Consider the following 18,955-nt stretch of genomic DNA (forward strand, 5'->3'; position numbering starts at 1 on the left):
TTAGCCTGCAAAATCTCAAAATTAAATTACATTTTACAAGGTAAATGTCTCAGCAGCAATTCCATATGTCACGGGTGTGACAACATTTTTTTATTTTATTTATTACGACTAAGAGCTTTTTCAAGCAGAAGGACACTGTTATCGGATAGGTTAAAGTGCTGCAAATTATCTAAATAAAATTTGTTAAGTTACGATTGCAGATCATAGAGCAGCAAATTAATTTGTGGTGTCACGGGTCTGACGCGTACAAATTAAATTTATTGTTTTTAATAACATTTTTCTATATTTCTGCGAATCACAAAAGTCAGATTCCTTCTCCTTAATTTTTGCTGAATTTTTGCTTTCAAGAAGAAATCCTTAGCAGAATTGTTGATTACCTTTCTGTGAACGATACGTTTATTTGTGCCTCCCATACCATCCAGAGTTTCTTTAACATGTGAGCATTTCAATAGGAGTTGTTAAAACCAACTGTGTACATGTTTAAGCCTAAAATCATCAAATTCGGAAAGTCCGATCTAACAATTGTCACACCCGTGACATTTATTTTCAGTATTTCTCTAATATATTTTTTAACTTTAATTAGTGCAAAAACTGCATTATCAATTTGTTACTTTGTATACAAATTATCAATTTTTAACTCCACAGATTTCAACCAGAGTTGCCAACTTTTGTTAAAATATTGTCACGGGTCTGACAAATTTTCTTAACAAAGTTGTAATTCAAAAACAAATTATGAAATTACTTTTTTATGTATTCAGTATCTGATGTGTTAAGTAAATCGTTCAAACTGATTTGTCCACTAATTTTAAATTCTTCTAATTTATATTTTGAGTGAAAAAAAAAAGTGAAGTTAAGCGAAAAATGTTACTAAAATAGATGAACGAAAGTGTAGTTAAAAGAAGGTGGTTATTTAAAGTATCAAGAAGCAAACAATTCAATCATTCATGGTATTGGTTAATTTAAGATTTATATATTCGATTTTTAACAAAATTATGTTTCTGCAAGATGTTTTAGTTTTTAATGTGTCAGGTTCAGTTCGTGTGGAACTGCTGTCAGTCCTTAAATCACTTAAACGACTAGAGCTTTAACAGCATTGTTTAAAAATTAAAAATCAACATGACAGCAATGTTCTTTTTAATAAAAAGATGATTGCTTATTGATGCTTTTCATCAATATTAAACTTAAAAATAATGTTGTTTTAAAGGAATCAATAGTGAAAAGAGCTTTTTTATAATGCTTTGCTCGTGTCCTAGGACTTAATAATTGCCTCTAAAAAGGTAATTGTTTTAAATGATTCGATTTCAACTTTGCGCCAAACTTTAGGCATTTTCTTGCTGATTTTAACTCTTTCTTTCTACTTTGGAAATTAGAATGCTTTTTTCAATAACCCTAAATATGTGTAGATATCGCAGACATTTTGACGAATTTTAAAATTAAGCCTCGCTTCCTTATTTTAAATGTTTCTTTTCAAATATTATTAGCCATTAGGACAAAGTTAGGCACTGGTACGTTTATCTTATTTTATTTAAGTATTTAAGTTCTGTTTTAACAAGAAGAAAATAATGTTTAACTACTCCGGTTCAAGATAGTTTATTTTAATACTCACATTTACTAACAATTGTTTTAGATAGTTTTTTTTTTATTAAAATGCTATACGAGTAAGTAGCGCATATTTATACAAAAACTAATTCTTAAAATTTAAAACTTACAATTTGTTTTAATTTGCCGGTTATTATTTTTTTTGTTTTTGGATTGTAAATCAAAAACTATCTGGAATAGCCTCATTCGACAAAGTTAGAAGTCGATCTCTAGCAGTTAAAAAAATATTATATTTGATTGGGGCAAATTGGGGCAAGTTTTTTTCAATTTAGTTAGTTGAAAAAGTGTTCTATAAAACATTCATCATTCAATTGTGTTAAAGCAGGAATTTCCAGTACAATTTTTATTTATTACTTATCTTCCATAGTTAATATATTAATATATTAATATAATAATATTTATTAAAAGGAATAAATGAATACTTGGTCAGAACGGACAAGTTTTGTTTTTGCTCACACAAGACCAATATTGGACTAATAAAGGCTGGTTCTACATATTTCTGAAATGCCAAAGGTGTTTGTTTAGTCGAAAGTGTTCTATGTGCTACTGAAAGAGCAAAGGTCTTTGATTTATTACAAGGCATTGAAAACATGGTTGTTGAGTGTTTCTCCCTGAAAATAAAATAAAATTTATATCATAATTGTAGGTGATTTTTTTCACTATTTTGGCCAGGTTTAGGAGTCATCTACTCCACTCTGCGACGTGCCGGTTTGGTTTACACGAACTCAACTCACCAGACGTTTAGTTTTAAATTAGTTTGCGAACATTTCAATGGTCCTTTGTTGATTCTAATCATTTGAGAAGATCCGCGGAGCTTCGCGATATTAATTTCAGGACTTTTCAGCGTCCATTAATTTCATAGTTGAGCCACGACTACTGCACTGGTATCGGTTTCGCTCTTTCCCCGCTCCCCGGAACCATAAAACCAATTTGGATCTGATGAGAAATAAAACCGGTCCTCCGTACGTTTTATTACTTTTCCCTCTTTTCCCTTCCCCGGCAACCCTCATTAGCCAGATCATAGCGATTTGATTTCACTTCAGCTTCCTCCGCCTCACAATCAAGGGAAACTATTATAATAATTATTATTACGCTAGCTTGCCGGCACACGTTCAAATGATGTCTTCATTTCATCCCCCAACAATGATAATTATCAACCCCACATCGTAAAAGTCGAGTTTCGTCACGTTCGGATCGACCTTTCTCAAATTACTAATTAAGCTGACAGGGAGGATTTTTATCGAGATTCTTATTCGGGATTTGGTGGAGGCGCCGGGATTTTTTCATTTTAGAAAGCGTCGTTTCGTTACAAATGTGTTTATATGTGTCGTAATTCGGTCGTTTCGCGGATAAAACTTGCATTTTATAAAGAGGCAGATATCGAATGTAGTCGTAAATTTATCCCGTTGGGGACGTGGCTGCAAAAAGCTCATGCGAAGTCGAGTTTTTCTCTTTGTCTCGTTCCTCTTTATTTTTATCGGTAGATTTTTCCGATACCGTTTCCTTTAAGTCCGCGACATGATTCATGGGATCCGCGCCGTTTTCGGGACGGTATCTTTTTACAGTTTTCGCATGAATAAGGAAAAGTTATTGTTTTTCGATGTTTTTAGCGTTTCCGGTCGCCGGAGCCATTGTTTCGATGATGCGAACGGAGAAAGCGCGGAGTTTGTAATTAATTTCCTGTCGATATAAGCGGCAGTTCATGTCCAGATGTTTCGAAAAAGAATGGCTTTAGGGGATTTTAAAAATGACGACGAAACGTAATCTCTATTTAGTTTCTTCGCTTTGTTTGGCGCGAAATAAATTTGATCCTCGCTGATAATTCTTTGATATTTAATCGGCGGAGCAATTAGGCCGGCGAAATTACCTTAATCCCACAAGAACTGCTGCCTCATCCCGGTAATTATTGCCGGCGCATTCCCATCCGTTGATTCGCAACTTTGTGTACCGGTTCGTTTCCGATTATTTTTTTCTGGCTCTCGCCCTCGAAATTGATGACTTTCCCACCGCAAAGCTCCACTTCCCGGCATCAGCTGACCACCTCAGTCCATCGATCTTGTCGAATTAGTGGAAACGAGAGCTAAGAGAAAGAGACCGAAACAAACCGCACCTGAACCGGACCTGCTGGATGGATCGGAGATCCAAATTGGCTCTTAAATCACACCTCTGCTCAATTACAAGTTGCCTTCGCTTGCATAGACGAACTTTTGCAATTGCCGATATCGCACAACTTTCGCTTAATGCTCAATTGCTCCTGAGAAATTGATGCCGGCCGCGATAAATCACGAGACATTTTGATTTTACGATGACGAAATTTTTTCGTGTATTCTAATAAAGTCGTCTCAAGATAACCCTCCATTTCTTCATCCTCCATCTCAGAAACACGCGGTTTTTATCCCGGTTTTTTCTCTCAACCGACTATAAATTTTACACATGTAAGACTCAGTTTTTGGGGCGGATTTATTAGTTTTGCATGGCGTCTCGGTGACAGACAAAAGTTTACAATATTCAAACTCGAGCTCGGAAATTTCAGGAAGACTGACCACTACACGGCCAACAAAGTTTCATTGAATTGAACGCTTCCAGCGTTTCTGAATATTTCTGGTCTTTGAAGTGGAAACATACCTGGAAATATATATAAACGGTTTTATTTGATTTTCGTGTTAGGAGCGGAATGAACGCGGAAAATATATTTTTTCCGGAAACTCGGATGTCAATTCGGATCATATTTCTTCAAGAACAATGAACGTGATTCCTTCGAAAATACGTTGACAGCGTAAATTAAAAAAGTAATTTATCAAAGAGATATCGGCGAATAATGGCAGTCTGCACGAACCAAGATCAAAGTAATTAGAATCTTTACGGATATTAAGAATTAATGACTCATTAAAAGATGAGAAAGCTTGTTTTGAAACATGAGGGGTTCCATTATAGTTGCGCAACAGACTTGTTTTTCGATACCTTAGAGATCCTAGAAGATAACTTCGTTTCGTTTGTATTTATTTTTGGTGAGAGCACACAGATGCTACTATGTTTAGAATACCAAAGTTATTACCGAGCTTGTTATCATAACAAGTTTATGAAACCCTTTTGTGTGTGATAAAATAAGCGAAACACTAATAAAACCGTTGGAATTACTTGGAGATGTCATTTGGTGAAAAATGGAGTACAAAGTCCCCAATTGAAACTGCGCAATGATCATGAAAGACAAGTCATATTAAGAAAGAAAACTTTATTGAAGTAGTAAAAACGTGATGTTCCGGGGCGCTGTAATCATAAAAACATTATAGGGTTGTAAATTTTTACCAAAACAACTCCCAAAACATGGGAGTTTTGATGATGAGTTTGAAATATGCAAGACTTTGGGGGTAATTTTAAAATAGTAGTGCTAGAGACACCAATTTTGGAAATTTTTATTTTAAAAACCAAGCAAAAATTTTCGATGTCTTATATATTACTAAAATTCGTAGTTTTGGTAATTTTAGTGCCACAGTTATGAAATTTAAAGAAAGTACTATTTTTAAGTCGTTTATTATCTCTGCAAAATTTTAAAGTTGTAGAGCAAAGGACACCAATTTTGGAAATTTTTATTTTAAAAATTAAGCAAAAATTTTAGGAATCTTATGCTTAACTTTGTAGTTTTGGTAATTCTAGTGCCATAGCTATGAAATTTGAATAAATTACTATTTTTAAGCCGTCCATTATCCCTACTAAATTTTAAAATTTTACCGCAAAGGACATCAATTTTAGAAATTTTTATTTGAAAGCGAAGCAAGAATTTTCGATATCTTATATTACTAAAATTCGTAGTTTTGGTAATTTTAGTGCCACAGATATGAAATTTGGGTAAATTACTATTTTTAAGCCGTTCATTATCTCTACCAAATTTTAAAATTTTAGAGCAACAGACATCAATTTTAGAAATTTTTATTTTGAATACGAAGCAAGAATTTTCGATATCTTATATTACTAAAATTCGTAGTTTTGGTAATTTTAGTGCCACTGATATGAAATTTAAGGAGAGTACCTACTATTTTAAAGTCGTTTATTATCTCTACAAAATTTCAAAATTGTAGAGCAAAAGACAACAATTTTGGAAATTTTTATTTTAAAAACGAAGCAAAAATTTTCGATATCTTAACTTAAATTCGTAGTTTTGGTAATTTTAGTGTCCCAGCTATGAAATTTGGGAAAATTACTATTTTTAAGCCGTTTATTATGTCTATGAAATGTCAAAATTTTAGAGCAAAAGACATCAATTTTAGAAATTTTTATTTTGAAAACGAAGCAACCATTTTCCATATCTCAGAATAAAATTCGTAGTTTTGGTAATTTTAGTGCCACAGATATGAAATTTAAGGAAAGTACTATTTTAAAGTCGTTTATTATCTCTATAAAATTTCAAAACTGTACAGCAAAAGACACCAATTTTGGAAATTTTTATTTTAAAAAGGAAGCAAAAATTTTCGATATCTTATATTACTAAAATTCGTAGTTTAAGTAATTTTAGTGCCACATCTATGAAAGTTAGGGAAAGTACTATTTTTAAGTCATTGATTATCTCTACCAAATTTCAAAATTGTAGGGCGAAAGACATCAATTTTAGAAATTTTTATTTTGAATGGAATTAGTTGGAGATGTCATTTAGTGAAAAATAGAGTACAAAGTTCTCCAATTGAAACTGCTTAATAATCATGAAGGACAAGTCATATTAAGAAAGAAAACTTTATTGAAGTAGTAAAATCGTGATGTTCAGGGACGCTGTAATCATAAAAACATTATAGGGTTGTAAATTTTTACCAAAACAACTCCCAAAACAAAGGAGTTCTGATGATGAGTTTGAAATATGCAAGACTTTGGGGGTAATTTCGGCGCCTCCACCATTTTGTTTAGAATCTGTTTATTTCTCTTCTCCGTCGAAACACGATCAGATTAGAATAAGCTCTTTTTTTGGAAAAGTGGAGGATTTGCTGCCGCGCGCCGTTTTCGTCGATTTTGGTGTCTGGAGTCAGAAACGATGGAGATAACAACGTTGTTGTATCTATATAAGCAAAGTTTGAAGAGTCCTCGCGCAATTTCTGAAATTATTCAAATAAGAAAATGAAATCACTTGCGCGCATTAGCTCGAGAATCCTCTTTAAACCCGACTAGGATATCGCTATTGAAGCGAATTCGCCGATTAAATCCGAGGGTAGCGTATACACAACATGAAGACGTCGAGGATAAGAAAGAGGCGAGATTACCATTGCTAATGCATTTCGGAAGCAAGACACTATTACATCCACTAGAATGCACTCGCCAACATCTTCTCCATAAACATAAGGCGTGAAAGTTTGCAAATTTATGCAGTGACACTGGATGATACACATCCACCGGTAAATCACAGCTGAAAATTCAAACCGTTGACCGGCGCTTCATTTTTTCGAGCTCTATGTAGCGAAAGCTCTGAGTTATGACTGTGGCAAAGTCGCGGATTAAAATCGGACGACGCTATCAACTTTTTCCTGATTAAACGCGAATCGGAGATGACTAGCGGAAGGGATTGTTTTGCCGCGATTTAACATCTCTTCCTTTGTGCAAACTTTAGGGGTGATATCTGCGAGGAACTCAATTTCGTCCCGAGTACGAATTCCGGGGAGCTTTTTCATGTTCTCGTATAACGAGCAACTTTGCAGACTCGTGTAGCTGCGAGGCCGAATCAGAAGCAGTTAGATTAAACCTATCACACTTCTGACCCGCGCAAAGAATAATTTCATGCGTGAAACCGGCTGTGTCGCAGGCCCTGATTGCGTGTGGGTTTCGGTAATCTGAGCTTCAGCCTGGTGGAATTGCGGGTTTGGGGGCTGGGGGCGATACACATACGCACACGGCTGAAGACAAAGGGCGCTCACTCCCAGCTGATAAGCGGTTCACTTCCTCCTGTAACAGATCATTAGCATCGCGTCGAGATTAAGAAAGGAGGAACACGGGAGCTGGAGAAAAGGGTGGAGTTTTTGTTAACCCAGTAATGGAAGTAATTAAGAATGCCACGTTGCGTCGGTTGGGTGGGATTCGCAGGAGAGTCGATGAATGTTCCAGGAAGATCGGACATTGTCCGTTTCATGTCTAATTATCCGATAACAATTCCGTATGTGGGCGCGCCATGTTAAATAATGTCACCGCAGTACTATATCATTCCCGAAACAAGCAATCAACAATCAATAAATTACCTAGGGCACACACGTTGGACTCGATTATGTCATTGTGTACTCTGACAATATTGAATTTGTATAGTTGGCAATACTGCCCTGATTACGTTTGATTTGCGATTTAATCTGCGGGGTGCCTTTGGAAGCAATGAGGTGACATAATCAACGACATGCACTGAAAAGTGGTGTTTCCATTTGAAGCGTCTCATTACTCTCTCTGGAATGTATTTTGACAGTTGACAATTTATCGGAATTCGCCAATTACGCATATTTCCGCAGGCGGCCCCGTCACGACGAGATTCCTCGTTTAGCATTTCAAATGGGAAAATTAGGCTCTCAAACGATTTGTTTCTCTAATTTCGGGGAAGCACCGCTTCATTTCGTACCGACGCATATCGATTCGACACAAATTCGAGGACGTTCATGTTGCATAGTTATCGCCGAAGAGCGCTTTCGCTATGAGCTTCTCGCGAGAGTACTGTACACGTGTTTAGTGCTATACAGGGTCTGGCAACACTTGTGTCCACCCCCAAAATTGTCTTTAATTTTAAAGATAAAATCTTAAATATACGCTCAAAGATGACAAAGCTCTAGAAGCTGAAGCACATTTTTTTTTATATCACTGATAGTTTTGGCGTCGCGACGTCTTAAAAATGTAATTTGAGCCAATTGTGAGGGTTTGTAAAAACAACCCCTAATTTAATTTTTTTTAATATAAATGTGTTAAAAATATCTCAGTTGCCATTTTAGATTTAATGCAAATTGTCTTTAAAATTTGAGGAAAAAATGCTGTTTTATCAAGTTAGTTTCCAATTTCATTACATCAAAATTGGGAACTACGTTTACACTCAACTGTCAACATCTTGTGTCACAAATGTCATCTATCTTTTGGTTCGCTTTAAATTGAAACAAAAGTCTTACTTGCTGAAATTGTCGCTTTGTCGATGTTAATTAACGATTTCTGGTGTCCATAAAGTGCAACATGCCCGAGTTAATCAAAATTGACCTTCATACAAGTGAATGAAGTGACTTGTGAAATTTTGGTGTAAACGTAGTTTGCCACTGCGCCGTCATAATTTTGAAAACTAACTTGATAAAACAGCGTTTTTCTCGCAAATTTTAAACACAATTTGCATTTGATTTAAAACAAAAAGTCTAATACTTTTCTGTCACAATTATGTCGAAAAACAATCGAATTCGCGAAAATTACCGCAAAAACTCAAAAATCGATAAAAATTATACTCTTTAGGCGTCGCGACGCCAAACAAATCGTGATATAAAATCAAATTTTTGTGTCAGCTTCTAGAGCTTTGTCAAATATGAGCGTATGCAAATTTTCAAAATTTTATCTTTAAAATTAAAGACGATTTTAGGGGTGGACGCAAGTGTTGCCGGACCCTGCATAATTATTACGTTCACAGTTGGGAAATTGCATATAAAAATAAGAATTTTTTTTTTCCCGGAGTAATTATTAAATAAATTCGAATCGTCTTTCAGAGTTTTGGTAATTTTAGTACCACGGCTATGAAATTTGGCAAAAGTACTATTTTTAGGTCGTTTATTATTTCTACCAAATTTCAAAATTGTAGAGCAATAGACACGAATTTTAAAAAATTTCGTTCTGAAAACGAAGCAAAAGTTTTCGATATTTTATACATAAATTCGTAGTTTTGATAATTTTAGTGTCACAGCTATGAAATTTGGGAAAATTGCTATTTTTAAGCTGTTTATTATCTCTACTTTTCAAAATTGTAGAGCAATAGACACCAATTTTAGAAATTTTTATTTTGAAAACGAAGGAAAAATTTTTGATATCTTATACTTAAATTCGTAGTTTTGGTAATTTTAGTGCCACGGCTATGAAATTTGAGGAAATTACTATCTTTAAGCTATTTATTATCTCTACCAAATTTCAAAATTGTAGAGCAAAAGTAACCAATTTTAGAAATTTTCGGATTTGAAAACGAAGCAATAGTTTACGATATTTTGACTAAAATTCGTAGTTTTGGTAATTTTAGTGCCACAGCGATGAGATTTGGGGAAGTTACTATTTTTAACGTTTATTGTATGTACCAAATTTCAAAATTGTAGAGCAAAAGACACCAATTTTAGAAATTTTCATTTTGAAAACGATGCAAAAATTTTTGATATCTTATACTTAAATTCGTAGTTTTGGTAATTTTTGTGCCACGGCTATGAAATTTGGGGAAAGTACGATTTTTAAATCATTTATTATTTTTATTGAATTTCAAAATTATAGAGCAGCAGACACCAATTTTAGACATTTTTATTTTGGGATGAAGCAAGAATTTTCGATATCCGAGAGTAAAATTCGTAGTTTTAGTAATTTTAGTGCCACACCTATGAAATTTGAGGAAATTACTATTTTTAAGCCGTTTATTATCTCTACCAAATTTCAAAATTGTAGATAAAAAGAAATAAATTTTAGAAATTTCCGTTTTGAAAACGAAGCAAAAGTTTACGATATCTTGGACTAAAATTTGTAGTTTTGGAGATTTTAGTGCCACAGCGATGAGATTTGGGGAAATGAGTATCTTCAAGCCGTTTATTGTATCTACTAAATTTCAAAATTGTAGAGCAAAAAACAACAATTTTAGAAATTTTCATTTTGAAAACGACGCAAAATCTTTCGATATCTTAGAATAAAACTCGTAGTTTTGGCAATTTAAGTGCCACGGTTATGAAATTTGGAGAAAGTAATGTTTTTAAATCGTTTATTATTTCTACCTAATTTTAAAATTGTAGAGCAAAAGACACCAATTTTGGAAATTTTTATTTTGATAATGAAACAAAAATTTTCGATTTTTTAGGATAAAATTTCTAATTTTGGTAATTTTAGTGCCACGCCTATGGAATTTGGTGAAGGTACTATTTTTAAGTTGTTTATTATCTCCACCAAATTTCAAAATTGTAAAACAAAAGACACCATTTTTGGAAATTTTCGTTTTGATAACGAAGCAAAAATTTAGGATGTCTTGGACTAAAATTCGTAGTTTTGCTAATTTCAGTGTCACGGCTATTAAATTTGAGGAAATTAATATCTTTAAGCCATTTATTATCTCCACCAAATTTCAAAATTGTAGAGCAAAAGACACCAACTTTAGAAATTTTCATTTTGGAAACGAAGCAAAATGTTTCGATATCTTAGAGTAAAACTAGTAGTTTTGGCAATTTAAGTGCCACGGTTATGAAATTTTGGGAAAGTACTATTTTTAAATGGTTATCTCTACCAAATTTTAAATTTGTAGAGCAAAAGACACCAATTTTGGAAATTTTCATTTTGATAATGAAACAAAAATTTTCGATTTCTTAGAATAAAATTCCTAGTTTTGGTAATTTTAGTGCCACGTCTATGGAATTTGGTGAAGGTACTATTTTTAAGTTGTTTATTATCTCCACCAAATTTCAAAATTGTAAAACAAAAGACACCATTTTTGGAAATTTTCGTTTTGATAACGAAGCAAAAATTTACGATATCTTAGTCTAAAATTCCGAGATTTGGTAATTTTAGTGCCACGGCTATTAAATTTGAGGAACTTACTATTTTTTGAAGTCGTTAACGAGAGCTCAAAAAAAAATCTTTTTATTACAATAGTTATTTGCATTACAAGCGGTGAAACGAGCTGCATGAGGGCGAGCTTTCGCTATGAGCTTCTCGCGAGAGCACTGTACACGTTTTTACTGCTACGTATATAATTACTACGTTTGCAGTTGGGAAATCACGTATAAAAAAAAATAAGAAAAATCCTTTTCCTCGGAGTAATTATTAAATAAATTCGAATCGAAGCATGTTATCGACGGTCGAATTTAATGGAGTTAGTGTGGAGCTTTCAGAGTGAACGACCCTCGACCGTGCCGGAGAGCTTTCGAGAGACCTCCGAATTTCGTAAATATGGCCAAAGTGCGGAAGTAGCAATTCTGTACTTGTTCTGAAAAGGAGAGAAAAAATCCGTCCCAACCTCGAGTCCTTCCTCCCGCTGAACATCTCATTGTGTTCGGTTGATTTATGGTCCGACTTCTTCCCTGTCATTACATGTCGTCCTTCGGGACACCACAATCACTTCCAGCCACCGTTTACACTAAAACACTCTTCTTCAGTTTCAAAGTTCCCGATTCCATGGAGTGTCGATAAAAAGGGTTTTATTACGATTTTCGATATTTTTGATGCAGAAACGTGTATCATATGAGATGATGGGTGCACGTTGAGCGAATCTTAAGTGAAGTTTGAAATTCAAGACGCGGACGTGGAATTTCTTCCGTTTATATCGTTCGAAAAAGGGAGCGTATTCATACAGTGCCATACGGAGCAAAAATGGCGAATTGGCTATTCGCCTCCACACAACTTCAGTTCGGATTTGAACCGAACTAAATTCACGTCAAACTAACTACACTCGCCTCAACACGTTTTTTGTTGATTTGTGGTGTTTAATCGCTCCAACTTTCGTTTAATCCGCACCCTTACTTAAGGGTGAAAGTTTTCAGATAAGCTCGGATAAACAAACTGGTAATAAAACTTGAAATTGTGACGCGAGTAAAATGTGCGATTATTTAAATTTTCGGTTGTGCTCTTCGACGTGTGAGTAGTATTCCGCTTCGGAGAAATAGAAGGGAAATCACATTGCGGATCGGCACTCAACCGTAATACGGAGTGATAGGTTTTGCAGCCGTCAGGAACGTTTTTCCGTTTCGACACGCATCGTGATACGATTCGTTGCTGATCTTGTTATTGTCATTTATATGTGCATTAGATCCGGGAGGGAAATTAGGAAAAATCGACGGGAAAACGCGCGCGGTCACTATTTTCCGTTGTACCAAATTCCAAAATTGTAGAGCAAAAAACGCCAATTTTAGAAATTTTTATTTTGATAACGAAGCAAAAATTTACGATATTTTGTCATAAAATTTGTAGTTCTGGTAATTTTAGTGCCACGGCTATCAAATTTGGGGAAGGTACTATTTTTAAATAGTTTATTATTTCTACTAAATTCCAAAATTGTAGTGGGAGGGAAACAAATTTTGAAAAATTTTATTTTGATAACGAAGCAAAAAAATCGATTTCTTAGATTAAAATTCGTTGTTTTGGTAATTGTAGTGCCACGGCTATAAAATTTCGGGAAAGTACAATTTTTAGGTCGTTTATTATCTCTACCAACTTTCAAAATTGTAGTGCAAAAGACGCCAATTTTAGAATTTTTCGTATTGAAAACGAAGCAAAAATTTTCGATATTTTATACTAAAAATCGTAGTTTTGATAATTTTAGTGCCACATCAATGAAATTTGGGGAAGGTATTATTTTGTAATGGTTTATTATCTCTACCAAATTTTACAATTGTAGAGCAAAAAACATCAATTTCAGAAGTTTTTATTTTGAAAACGAAACAAACATTTTCGTATGTTATACTAAAATTCGTAGTTTTAGTAAATTTTGTGCCACGGCTATGAAATTTCAGGAAATTACTATTTTAAAGTTGTTGATTACCTCTGCTAAATTTCAAAATTGTAGAGCAAAAGACACCCATTTTAGAAATTTTCATTTTGAAAACGAAACAAAAATTTTCGATATCTTATACTTAAATTCGTAGTTTTGGTATTTTTAATGTCATCACTATGAACTTTAGGGAAATTACTATTTTTAAGTTGTTTATTATCTCTACCCAATTTCAAAAATGTAGAGTAAAAGACATAAATTTTGGAAATTTTCATTTCGATAACGAAGCGAAAAATTTCGGTTTCTTAGATTAAAATTCGTAGTTTTGGTAATTGTAGTGCCACGGCTATACAATTTCGGGAAAGTACAATTTTTAGGTCGTTTATTATCTCTACCAACTTTCAAAATTGTAGAACAAAAGACGCCAATTTTAGAATTTTTCGTTTTGAAAACAAAGCAAAAATTTTCGATTTTTTAGTGTAAGATTCGTAGTTTTGGGAATTTTAGTGCCACGGCTTTGAAATTTGAAGAAATTACCATTTTTAAGTCGTTTATTATCTCTATCAAATTTCAAAATTATAGAGCAAAAGACATCAATTTTAGAAATTTTTATTTCGAAAACGAAGCAAAAATTTTCGATATGTTATACTAAAATTTGTAGTTTTAATAATTTTTGTGCCACCGCTATGAAATTTGAGGAAAGTACTATTTTTAAGTCGATTATTATTTCTACTAAATTCAAAAATTGTAGAGCAAAAGACAACAATTTAGGAATTTTTCATTTTGATAACGAAGCAAACATTTACGATTTCTTAGATTAAAATTAGAAGTTTTAGTAATTTTGGTGCCACAGATATGAAATTCGGGGAAATAACTACTTTTAAGTCGCTTATTATCTCTACCAAATTTGAAAATTGTAAAGCAAAAGACACCAATTTTAGAATTTTTCGTTTTGAAAGCGAAGCAAAAATTTTCGATTTTTTAGAGTAAGTTTCGTAGTTTTGGGAATTTTAGCGCCACGGCTTTGAAATTTGAAGAAATTACCATTTTCAAGTCGTTTATTATCTCTATCAAATTTCAAAATTATAGAGCAAAAGACATCAATTTTAGAAATTTTTATTTCGAAAACGAAGCAAAAATTTTCGATGTGTTATAGTAAAATTTGTAGTTTTAATAATTTTTGTGCCACCGCTATGAAATTTGAGGAAAGTACTATTTTTAAGTCGATTATTATCTCTACTAAATTCAAAAATTGTAGAGCAAAAGACAACAATTTAGGAATTTTTCATTTTGATAACGAAGCAAACATTTACGATTTCTTAGATTAAAATAAGTAGTTTTGGTAATTTTGGTGCCACAGATATGAAATTCGGGGAAATTACTACTTTTAAGTCGTTTATTATCTCTACCAAATTTAAAAATTGTAGAGCAAAAGACATCAATTTTAGAAATTTTCGTTTCGAAAACGAAGCAAAAATTTACGATATCTTAGATTAACTGAAGTTCGTAGTTTTAATAATTTTAGTGCCACGGCTATGAAATTAGAGGAAATTGCTATCTTAAAGTCGTTAAAGAGCTTTCAGGAAAAATCGTTTTATTACAATAGTTGTTATAGCTGATCTTGTTATTGTCATTTATATGTGCATTAGATCCGGGAGGGAAATTAGGAAAAATCAACAGGAAAACGCGCTCGGTCACTATTTTCCGTTGTTTATTTTGAAATGAGAAATTTCGAGGTGGAGTTGAAATTGCAAGACAATAAAAGAAAGCGACTTCTTTGAGATTTTGTTTGTACAAAGAGCAACAACGCAATTACCGGATTTGTGAAATTCTTGTAATGTTTGCTCGGGCAAAGAAGTCAATTTTTTTATATAACCGCTCGGCTCCATTCCGTTTTAATTATGAACGGGTGTATTTTTGACCCTTCAGACTCTCGTCATTGTCATGCATGAGAGCTCCGAAACCAGCACCCTGATAATTTTCATGTTGATTTTAGTAGATTTATCATTGTTATCGCAGCTGGAACATTTGCAGCGGACGTCGTATCATCGATGCCATCACGTCCAGACAAACGTTCATTCTCTCGGCTTGGCGGATTTTTCCGGGGAAATCCGGCCCATCCGCAACTTATTTAATAATAGGTTGCGATGAGGGAGTTAAGAACTCCCGACGAGTTCCAAACTTTTAATAAGGAATGATTCTGTAGATCGTTATTCACAACTTGACGTAACACGTACATGACGCTAAGAGATGAAAGAAAACAAAAAACTTTTATCCGACTTGACGAGGCACATCAATCTGCTTAATGAACCCCGTAAGGATTTATTCGGTTTACTAAATAAATTCCAGAGATTCTTCCGATTCCGGAGAGATATTTATTCCAAAACAAGAATTGCATACCGGAACGGAGGACTTATCTAAATGTTGGCGTCGACAAACAAATTTAAGTGGAAAGTGAAATCTAATAAAACATTCAAGTGTTTGCGTATTTTGGAGATGCGGATCGAATAAAGTGGAGATGTTTTCAGTGTTTTGGGTAGTTGCAGTTCGAGCTCCGACACTTAATTGGAAGTCTCGTTTCCACAGTCCGTTCTAGAGTGAACCGAATATGATTTATGACTCGTTTTCAAATATTGCATCTTATTTGCAAATTTTCTGCTGCAATATTTTAAAACCGGTCATAAATCAGATTCGATTCACTCTAGAAAGGACTGTGGAAACGAGGCTTTAGAGTCAATATTCCTCTATAAAAATGACTGCGTTTGACTGAAAAGCCAGCTGCGCTTCCACTTTGTGCAAATGGGAGCGGCGCATTAAAAGATAATTGCCTGAAAAATCCTCCTGAAAGATTGTGTTTCATTACCGGCGTAATTGGAGAAATGGAGATCGGCTTCGTCAAACCATGTTCTTGTACTAATTACGCGTATCGATTTGTACCTGTTGATGACATGATCTGAAACATTCAATCAAGTGCAGGTGCACTAACAGTCAATTGCAGGCAGTGTGTCAGTGACGATTTTTAAAGGAAAGTTCTTTCATTAATTCTTCCGTTTTAAAAGCTTCTCTCCAATAACATTCCCAAAACTAATTCCAGTGAGAAATTTCCAGAAACCACGAGACCCGAGTAAAAGCTCTGGGAAACGCCACAGGGAGTTTGCGAAAGGTTTCGTACAAAGTTTACTCCTCCAGGGAAGCATAGTTTCTTTGCAAATACACTGTTTTTAATATATTCATTTTGTCGCCATTTCACACTTCCATCATCCGAATTTACATCTTCGCGATGCTAATAACTCGGTTAAGATAAAAGCGAGCTTTTTCATTCGTCACCTTGAAATCTTCAAAGCTTCTAGCGTTAATTTCCTTCCTTTGAGAAGAGTTAAATTTTTAACGAATTGTTAAAAGCTCGCGCGAAAAGCGGTCTTTGGGATCGAGAGAGAGAAAATATGCCTACGGTTGACAAATACGGCTAATTGCAACCTACAATTTCCCGTAATAACAACCAACGCATTAAACAATATTTACCTTGCTCTAGACGAAGGATTCGCATACGATATTCGTTGCACAGCCAGTCTTGTACACTATTTGCATATTCATGTTTGTTAATTTAATTTGCCAACACAATAACGGGCCAAACAACGTGCCTTATGTTCCATTATTGAGTTAGAAAGCGAACAAGGGTGCACTTCTTGTTGAAATGAGCATTTTTACGCAATTACCACAAAAAACTTAACCGCGGCTCTTTGGAAATGAGTTTGCAATTTCATGCGCAAAATTCAGACTTCCCGGCGCGGGTTTTTGCTCAAACTAAAATTTATTAAAGTCTCTATACTGGCTGAACAAGTGCCAGATTGCAGCAGGTTACCTTCCGCAAAGTTATTTTACAAATTATGGCGTTTGACACGTCCCTGGGGATTTTGTCAAGTTTCAATCCCGATAAGTTGGAACACACAGGAAAACACGTTTCTGGGTCAACTCTGCAACCAATCTTCCCAACATTGTCCTGATAATTTAACGTCTGAGTTGAGTTGTATTCGTCCACATGTGGGGCAGAAAAAATCGCCACAGATCATTTCTTTATGCTCTCCGTCTGCTAATGACACGAGAAAAATTGCATCATCACGTCGTCCGTCTCCCGGAATCCCTCCTGATTTATTTGGGGTTCCTCCTTTCCTCGATCGAAAAACGCGACATGACGTCTCGGACATCTTAAATTGCATTGCACAAACCGGAGTCGGCCCGGAAAGGTCAAATGGAAACGGACGTGACCATCTTTTACACCAGAGGCACAACTCTCGAGCGGAATTGCCAGTTCAACTAGAAGTGCTCCCGTATTTACGATGGCTGTTGAGGTGGAGCGACTCCAGACATAATTCAACTTTATACCTGACCCCTTCTGTGACTTTTTTACCGAGGGAAAAAAACTGGCGGATGCGACAAGAGAAATTATGCTACTTTCGAAATTTTAAGGAGATTTCAAAGTGAATAATACAATCACTAGGTCGTAACATCTTGTCGTTCGTCGGCTCATTGTTAAAACATACGAATCCTTAGGGTCGGTGCGTTCTTTTATAATTCAGTTTCGTGGGGACTTTCGGTTATGAAGTTTGGAAACTTTGACGAATAAATATTAATCCGGAGACGAGAATGCGATTGGCTGTTGGGAATGTCAATAGTTGGACGGCAAATATTATAGAACCGGAGGTCAGTTTTTACAAGGGCTTGTTTGCTAATCGCTCCAAATCGATAATGAGTCACAGAGTTTTCCAACCAAACTACTATAGGTGAAATAAAGTTTGCCAAATACAATTTGGTTAGGGCCAGTTTCATAATCATCGCATAAAGGCGGCTTTAACTAAAGGTTCTTGAAGTAAAGTATTGTTATAATTTGTTTATGTGACAAAAATTTACTTTAAATTTTAAGGGAACTTTAAAATGATTATGAAATTGGTTCTAAATCTTATACTAAAATTCGTAGTTTTGGTAATTTTGGTGCCACGACTATGAAATTTTGGGAAATTACTATTTTAAAGTCGTTTATTGTCTCTACTAAATATCAAAATTTTAGAGCACAAGACACCAATTTTAGAAATTTTCATTTTGATAACGAAGCAAGAATTTTCGATATCTTAGAATAAAATTTGTAATTTTGGTAATTTTACTTCCATTGCTATGAAATTTGGGGAAAGTACCATTCTAAAGTCGCTTATTATCCCTACCAAATTTCAAAATTGTAGAGCAAGAGACACCAATTTTGGAAATTTGTATTTTGAAAACGAAGCAAAAATTTTTGATATCTTATACTTAAATTCGTAGTTTTGGTAATTTTAGTGCCACAGCTATGAAATTTGGGGAAAAAACTATTTTTAAGCCGTTGATTATTTCTACCAAATTTCAAAATTGTCGAGTAAAAGAGACCAATTATAGAAATTTTCATTTTAAAATCAAAGCAAAAATTTTCGATATCATATACTTACTTACTTACATTCGTAGTTTTGGCAATGTTAGTGCTACAGCTATGAAATTTGGGGAAAGCACTATTTTCAAGTCGTTTATTATTTCTATCAAATTCCAAAATTGTAGAGCAAAAGACACCAATTTTAGAAATTTTTGTTTTGAGAAAAACATTTTTGATATTTTACACGAAAATTCGGAGTTTTGCTAATTTTAGTTCCACTGCTATGAAATTTGGAGAAAGTATCATTTTGAAGTCGTTTATCA

At 34.2% G+C, this 18,955-nt stretch overlaps 1 protein-coding gene across 4 annotated transcripts in view; it reads left to right on the forward strand.

The window, feature by feature from the left end:
• Nucleotides 1-18,955, forward strand: part of rg (A kinase anchor protein rugose) — a 168,924-nt gene that overhangs the window by 58,810 nt on the left and 91,159 nt on the right. The gene's annotated exons all lie outside the window — the stretch shown is intronic.

The sequence above is a fragment of the Gnatocerus cornutus genome, chromosome 8 (genome assembly GCF_029298725.1).
Source record: "Gnatocerus cornutus isolate USDA-ARS CGAHR chromosome 8, icGnaCorn1.1, whole genome shotgun sequence".
NCBI lineage: Eukaryota > Metazoa > Arthropoda > Insecta > Coleoptera > Tenebrionidae > Gnatocerus > Gnatocerus cornutus.